Below are 7,124 nucleotides of genomic sequence, written 5' to 3' on the forward strand. Positions count from 1 at the left end.
TCGATACAAATGTAGAGAATGAATATGACATGTCCAAACTTCGCCAAGTATGGTGGAAGAAGCTATTTGTTTACTGCTTGTCCAACCGCTAAGAACATTTATAAATCCATATGTGACTTTGTTATACGCAGGGGTATCGAGGCCAGGCCCCTCCAAATAACCAACTTTTAAAACATCATCGTAAGTTTACCTCGTTTCAGTCACTTAAAAATAACAAAGTTTACATATAATTAATAATTTACTGTAAAATAGTATGGAAAAATACTATTTTACCATACCAATCAAAAAATAGTATGGTATCTCTTCCTTACACCGATCGGAAAATAGTATGGTATACTTTTTCTTTTCACAGCAGATTACACAATTTACTGCGGTTTATATTTGAGAGCTTGAAAACAAATGTTTTAACAAGGTATTACCTGACCAGGATATTAGTGCGGTTTTTCGTGTAGGGCGCTAGTGTTGTGTTTACATCAGTTTCTAGGTAAGCGCGGCGGGACAGGGGAACGGGGAGCGTCACTCTGCAGTGTATCCAACGATTTTCAAAAGTTGCAGTTTACATGTTATAAGTAGCCTAATCTGTTTCGCTTAATAAAGAACTCCATAAACTATATAGTTGTCATTGAATGCAGTAATGGTTATTCCTGCAGTAATGCAGATGTATTGTGGATAGTGGCATATCCATGGAAATTAACAATTTAAGAACAAGATAGCACACAAGTGAATTTCTACCGTGTATTAAGCATATTATATATAAAAAAATTGATTACGTTTTATTTGATTCCATTATAAAACAGTAGAAACCTGTAAAACTCAGTAATAATATGTTAATGACTAAAAGATTAATTATGAGTTGGTAGCTTAAATACTTGCGCAATATCTTGTAACTGTAAGTTTAAATCAAGTTAAGGCTCGCGATGCTTGTATTTGTTTTAATGCAGGTCTATCGATTGACAACTAAATTATTTTCTTGAGTTGTAGCCAAGAAAGAATTCCGATACGTTTCCACTCGAAAACTGTGGAAGTTCTCTTCGTTGGTCTATTGACTAGCGCATGTGTCTTTGTTGTACGTGGTTCTGTGAGAGGCCAACAATAATTTTACAATCTTTTACTTTCATTAATCATCTGTCTCCTCTAGCATAAAGAGCATAATCATGGGACGTTAAACTAAAGAAATTTCATTTCTTTTTTTCGATGAATGTGAACCGTTTGGGGAAAAAGGAAGTGAAGAAGAAATTTTCCTTAATTTTTTAAAGGGCTACGGGATTGGATAGTTTATCTTTCGGGTTTGCCTTCTAAAACCTGATTACAATGCATCTTTCTTTTAGGATTATTATCGTAATCCAGCCTTTTCGTAAATGTGAAATAAAAGTATAGATAAAACATCAGCGTATGGGTAATGTAAGCATAAATATCATTGGTTCAATACACAACAAATTCACAACTTTTATTTACGAGTATAGAAATTCCCTTTGAACTTCCTCTGAATTTCTTTCAGACCCTAGGTCTCTTGTGACAAAAAATTAATTCTACTATCTGTTTTCCTACACAATATAATTTTGAAACTTGGGAGCCTAGTGTTCTCTTTGTGTCTGTAATACATAATCATTTGTCGATTGACTTCAGAAGACTGAGTTTAGCCCGTGAGCACAAGTTGCATATAGTTCAAACATATCAAATGTACGGTCTTTTTAACAAATCCTGTGTGCACATATGAAATTCAAAGACAAAGGCAATCAATAGTTTTTAAACAGCTGTATTTTTGAAGTAAGATTTGAAGCTTTACTGGCGGCGTATATGATAAAGTTCTTCTCGGGCAATCAGCCAGGTGAAAAATTTTCACCTGGCTAATTGCCCGAGAAGAACTTTATCAGCTGTATTTTTATTTCAAGTGTAAGTACTAAAATGTGCTACGTATAGTTCCAAGAGGGGATCCTTAAAAAAAAAAAAAAAAAAAAAAAAAAAAAAAAAAAGAACTTACGTACCTAACATTGGCAGTCATCTTCTTCTTCATGATTTGATGTAAGAAGCGGCCACATGATTTCCTGCCAATTGTTTCATCGCCGGTATCTTTGAGCAATGAGATGGCAGTGGAAGACAAACTTCGTTCTTCTAACTTGATATTTTGAAAAAAAACTTACGCAACTGGCTTTGTTACTTAAATACATACCTATTCACTCTAATCAATTTCAAAAGTACCATTAACTTTATAATAACATAATGAATGTAAGAGTTACCATGAAAATGTATTTTGTATTTCTTTTTTAATATGAAATTCATTTTTTTTCTGCATTTCACTGCAGCTATAAGAAATCAATTGTCAGGCTCCCCACTTTAAATTTTAATCGCTCCCCTACCACCCTCTATGTAACATTGGGTTTATTTCTTTTAAATACATTTTTTCAAAATATGTTTGAAATACTGGATTTTTAAATTACCAAACCATGCTATATAATAACAGATTAGATATCAGAGAAAGTTATCTTTATCTACCATCTTAATTAGGGGCGGATCTAAATCTCCTTCGGAGACGGTTAGATTACACTGTTCAACAACGAAAATGTAAATTGAACAAAATCAGCTAATTCTTATTGATTTTGTGGTGCTGATCACGAATTTGAAAATTAGTTTCGAATATTAGCTCTACTTTTCGTTTTACAGGTATGTCTAATAATAACGCTTTAAAAATAAATATATGCGCTTCGTTTGGGGTAAAATGTTACACTGATCCGGCAACACTGGAGAAACTATATGAACGCTTGGTTTCATTGCGTTCCTTATCTCAGTAGTGTTCTGCTATTGTTAGAAAAAGGTTTAGTGCAGTTATCAGCGTTTTGGGTGTGATGTTTGCAGAACATAAAATACAACTACAGGTACTCAAAAATACTGGTATTTCGAATGTATATTTTTAAATAGTTGTCGGAACTATTTCAAGTGATATTTTGAGGATTTCAATAAACAAAACTGCCGCGAAATTGTGTAAACAGTGCGGATAGCTTCTGCTACGTGTGTGGGGAAGTGACTTTTTCCTCACAAAAGCAGACTATAACACCACTAATAGGAAAAGCCTATCAATATTACTTTGGTTGTAAAATTGAGGACCAAGATAAATCTTGGGCACCCCACATTGTGTGTAACACTTGTGCCAGCAATCTAAGAAATTGGATTAATGGGAAGGGGCGCTCAATGCCTTTTGCAGTGCCCATGATTTGGAGGGAGCCAAGCGACCACATCAGAGACTTATTTTTGTATGGTTCCTCCAGTCAAGAAGGGAATTTCCACGAAGAAGAAGCGGGCCTTGATCTATCCTAACATTCCTTCTGCAATGCGCCCTGTTCCACATGGAGAAGGACTACCTGTTCCTGACCCACCTAAAGAATACGATCTTTTTTCTGATGATGATCAAGAAGTTGAAGCTCCTGAATCAAGTACTTCGAAGGACCCTAAATATTTCCACATAGACTTACTCAAGAGGAACTAAGTGATCTAATCAGAGACTTAGACCTCTTGAAAAGCAAAGCCGACATTTTAGCGTCACGCTTAAAGCAATGCAATTTATTGCAGGAAAAAGTAAATATTTCAGTGTATCGGAATAGGGAGAAGATGTTCACTTCATTTTTTACTATGGAAGACACACTTGTGGCATGTACAGATGTAAATGGTCTCTTGAGGGCACTTAAAATTAATTACGAACCTACGGAGTGGAGGCTCTTTATAAATTCGTCCAAGGTGAGTTTAAAGGCAGTGCTTTTACATATTGGAAATGAACTTTCTTCAAGTCCTGTAGGTTACACAGTTCATATGAATGAATCTTATGAAAACTTGAAACGTTTACTTCAAGCCATTAAATATTACGATTTTCAGTGGTTCATTTGTGGTGACCTTAAAGTAATAGCACTGTTGCTAGGTATGCAGTTACGGTATACAAAGTATTATTGCTTTATATGTGAATGAAACAGTAGAGATCGTAAATCTCATTACCGCAAAAGTGATTGGAGTAGCCTACCAGAGAAACTCTTCAGCCGGGAGTGAAAAATGTGCAGCATGAACCACTGGTAGATCGTAACCGAATTTTGCTTCCCCCTCTACATATTAAATTAGGTCTTATGAAAAGTTTTGTTAAGAGCATGAACCAAGAGGATGAGGCCTATAAGTACCTAAGAGGACAATTCCCTCGATTAAGTGATGCCAAATTAAAGAGGGTGTTTTCATAGGGCCACAGATTAGGCAACTATTCAAAGATCACAAGTTCGACGAAATTATCCAAGGTGAGGAGAAAGCTGCGTGGGAAAGCTTGAAGAGTGTTTGTTCACAGTTCTTGGGAAGACACCGAGCAACAAATTACAAACAACTGGTAGCAAAGTTATTATTGTGCTACGAAAATCTTGGTTGCAATATCTCTCTGAAACTCCACTTTCTTCATTCACATCTAGACTTCTTTCCCGAAGATTGTGGAGCAGTAAGTGACGGACATGGTGAGCGTTTCCATCAAGATATTGCAGCCATGGAGAAGAGATATGAGGGAAAGTGGAGTTCTAACATATTGGCCGACTACTGTTGGACTATTGCAAGGGATGCTCCAGATGTAACCTACAAAAGGCAAGCCAAGCGAAGACGCTCAAAATAAAATAAACATAATCCTGTACAAGGGATTACTTGAAACTTTTGTCTACATTGCAATATAGTTCTTGCACAAAAAGGTATTTGTACAAATTTTTCATGTTTTGATGTTAATACTGATTTTTATTACGGAATTGTTAATGTTTAACTTGACCACGGTTACTTCATTTTCTATATCGCTGTGAAACTGGTATTTGCGAAATTTTGAAAAAGGAAGTACAAGGGTATAGAAAGCTATAGGTTAAGGTACTTCTTAACTTCCCAGCTTATCACATCAGAGTGAAATAGATAAAAAAAAGTGAAATGTAGGTTTTTACAAGGATTTTGCTTAAATGTTCTATAAATATTAATACATTTGTATATATACAGCTACTGTTGTACAAGGTTTTTTTTTCATAACCTGAGCTAAGAAAATTCTTCTATTATCATTCCCTTTCATATTATGCTTAAATGAATGTAAAAATCGCAATTTCAAAGAATTTACATACTTTCGATCAAAATTTGTTGAACAGTGTTATCAGTTTCTCTGTCACCAGTCTTTTGCAGCACATCCGAGAACGATCTCAATGCAAATTTGTTACTGAAGGTACTGCCAATCGATCGATCACATGGTCCAAATTGGTAGAAATTTCGAAGACGCCTTACCTCAAAACTACACAATAAAACTTGTTTTAAACAATGAAAGCGCAGTTGCCAAAGTATAACTTTGATTCACAAAGATGAACTTCGAGGTTTTGTTAACAGATGAAGTAGGAATTCCTTACACTCTAATGCTACGAAGTTCTCAGTGTTCCTTTGTACAACACTGAGGTTAGTTTATTCGCAAGTTATTGCCAAATTAATATGGAGGGTGAATGTACATTTTTTCAGTCCCTTAAAATGTTCTGAAAATAACTTACATAACTTTTGAAATTGTGTTTGTCTTAACTTAAACATATGCGTGAAGTGGTTTATTATGAAAATGGTAAAAACAACTGTGATAGATTAATTACAAGTAATCCGGTTAGAAACACTGTTGTTTGTATTTTAGTTCCAAAACCGGCCGCCCGCACTCGTTCGCTGGTCAGTTTTTTTTTACCATACAACAATGGTACAAAACTGATTTGTAAGTATGGCTGCATTACCTTTTTTTTGTATGCTGTACCTAATGTTTAAAAAAAACATATTTATATCAGATGGAAAATTTGGTGAAAACAACGTTATTCGGTTTTTCAGTTTGGATTCCAATTAATCGGTAATTTTCAATTACTTTTACGTCACCATCCCGCTTACGAGTACTAATGGGGACTAAAAATTGGATTTAAACGACATCGGAAGTGTCATTGTTCATATCAGCCACCCCGAAAACTATGGATTCGACATTAATATTGGTTATTTTCGATCATTTTTACATATCTTCCCCTCCTCTTCAAAGTAAAGCGATAAAATCCATCCCAGGCCCGAAACTCATCTATGTTGAAAATTTGATCGTGATCGGTCGGGTAGTTCAAGAGTTAACTTACAAATGTAATCACTTTCATTATACTAGCTGAACCTGCGCCCTCTACACAGCGCATCACTAGCATATGGGCATAAATATCCTTCTCATTCCTCACATTTGTTCATGTCCCTTTACAGACACAAGTGAAAAAAGTCTTGATTTTAAAAAATCGGCAAGGCGTATCATAAAGGGGACCTCAATATTTCGCACCGTTTGCAAGATTTGAGCCTACTTCCGGTTGGAGTTTCTAATTCATACACGACCAGTGTTTTCTTTCTTTATCCATGCAGTATGTAATAAGAAAATACATTACATACGCAATTAATTATAATCGCAGTTATATATGGTGTTCATTGGGCAAATCACTCCAAAAATATTCATCTTACTGGTTAAACTGGAGAAATGGTTATCGTTCCTTTGTCATTATTATTTGGCCTTGAAATAAACGCCTGAGACATATGCAACCCCTATATAGAACAGCGTGGTGTTGGAATGTATAACGCATAGGATATGATGCCCTACTTTTTCTTTAATTTCAACGCTTCCATGCATACCCTAAGAAATGTAATAAAGAAAAAACAGCCATGTTTTAAAAACATTCAATTAGAACTGGACAATCTACGCAAAATTTCCAATCAATCAGTGAAAACGTCACCTTTCTAGTTCCTATACTTTCCGAGATCTCATTATCGAAAGGATTGGCCACAAACATATAAATTTAGTTTAAAAGAACTCGGAAGATGGAAGCACAATTCATGTGCATTGATTTTAGAGAAGGCTTATTAAAATACAAAGGCTTTGAACAACAATTTTATATCATCAACTTTATGAAAAAGATCTAGTTAACTGATTTATTTAAAGTACTCGTACTTAAAATATTTGTCTCTGTTAAATGTGAAACCACACATAACCGTAAATGAAAGACTTGAAAGCCATAGTTATACGTTGGAGCTCGGGTGCTTTTAAACATATACTCACCTGGCGACTATAGCCATCTCTTGGCCTATTGTCGTACTACTTAACT

Source organism: Thermobia domestica, chromosome 7 (assembly GCF_964235325.1).
Source record: "Thermobia domestica chromosome 7, izTheDome1.hap1.1, whole genome shotgun sequence".
NCBI lineage: Eukaryota > Metazoa > Arthropoda > Insecta > Zygentoma > Lepismatidae > Thermobia > Thermobia domestica.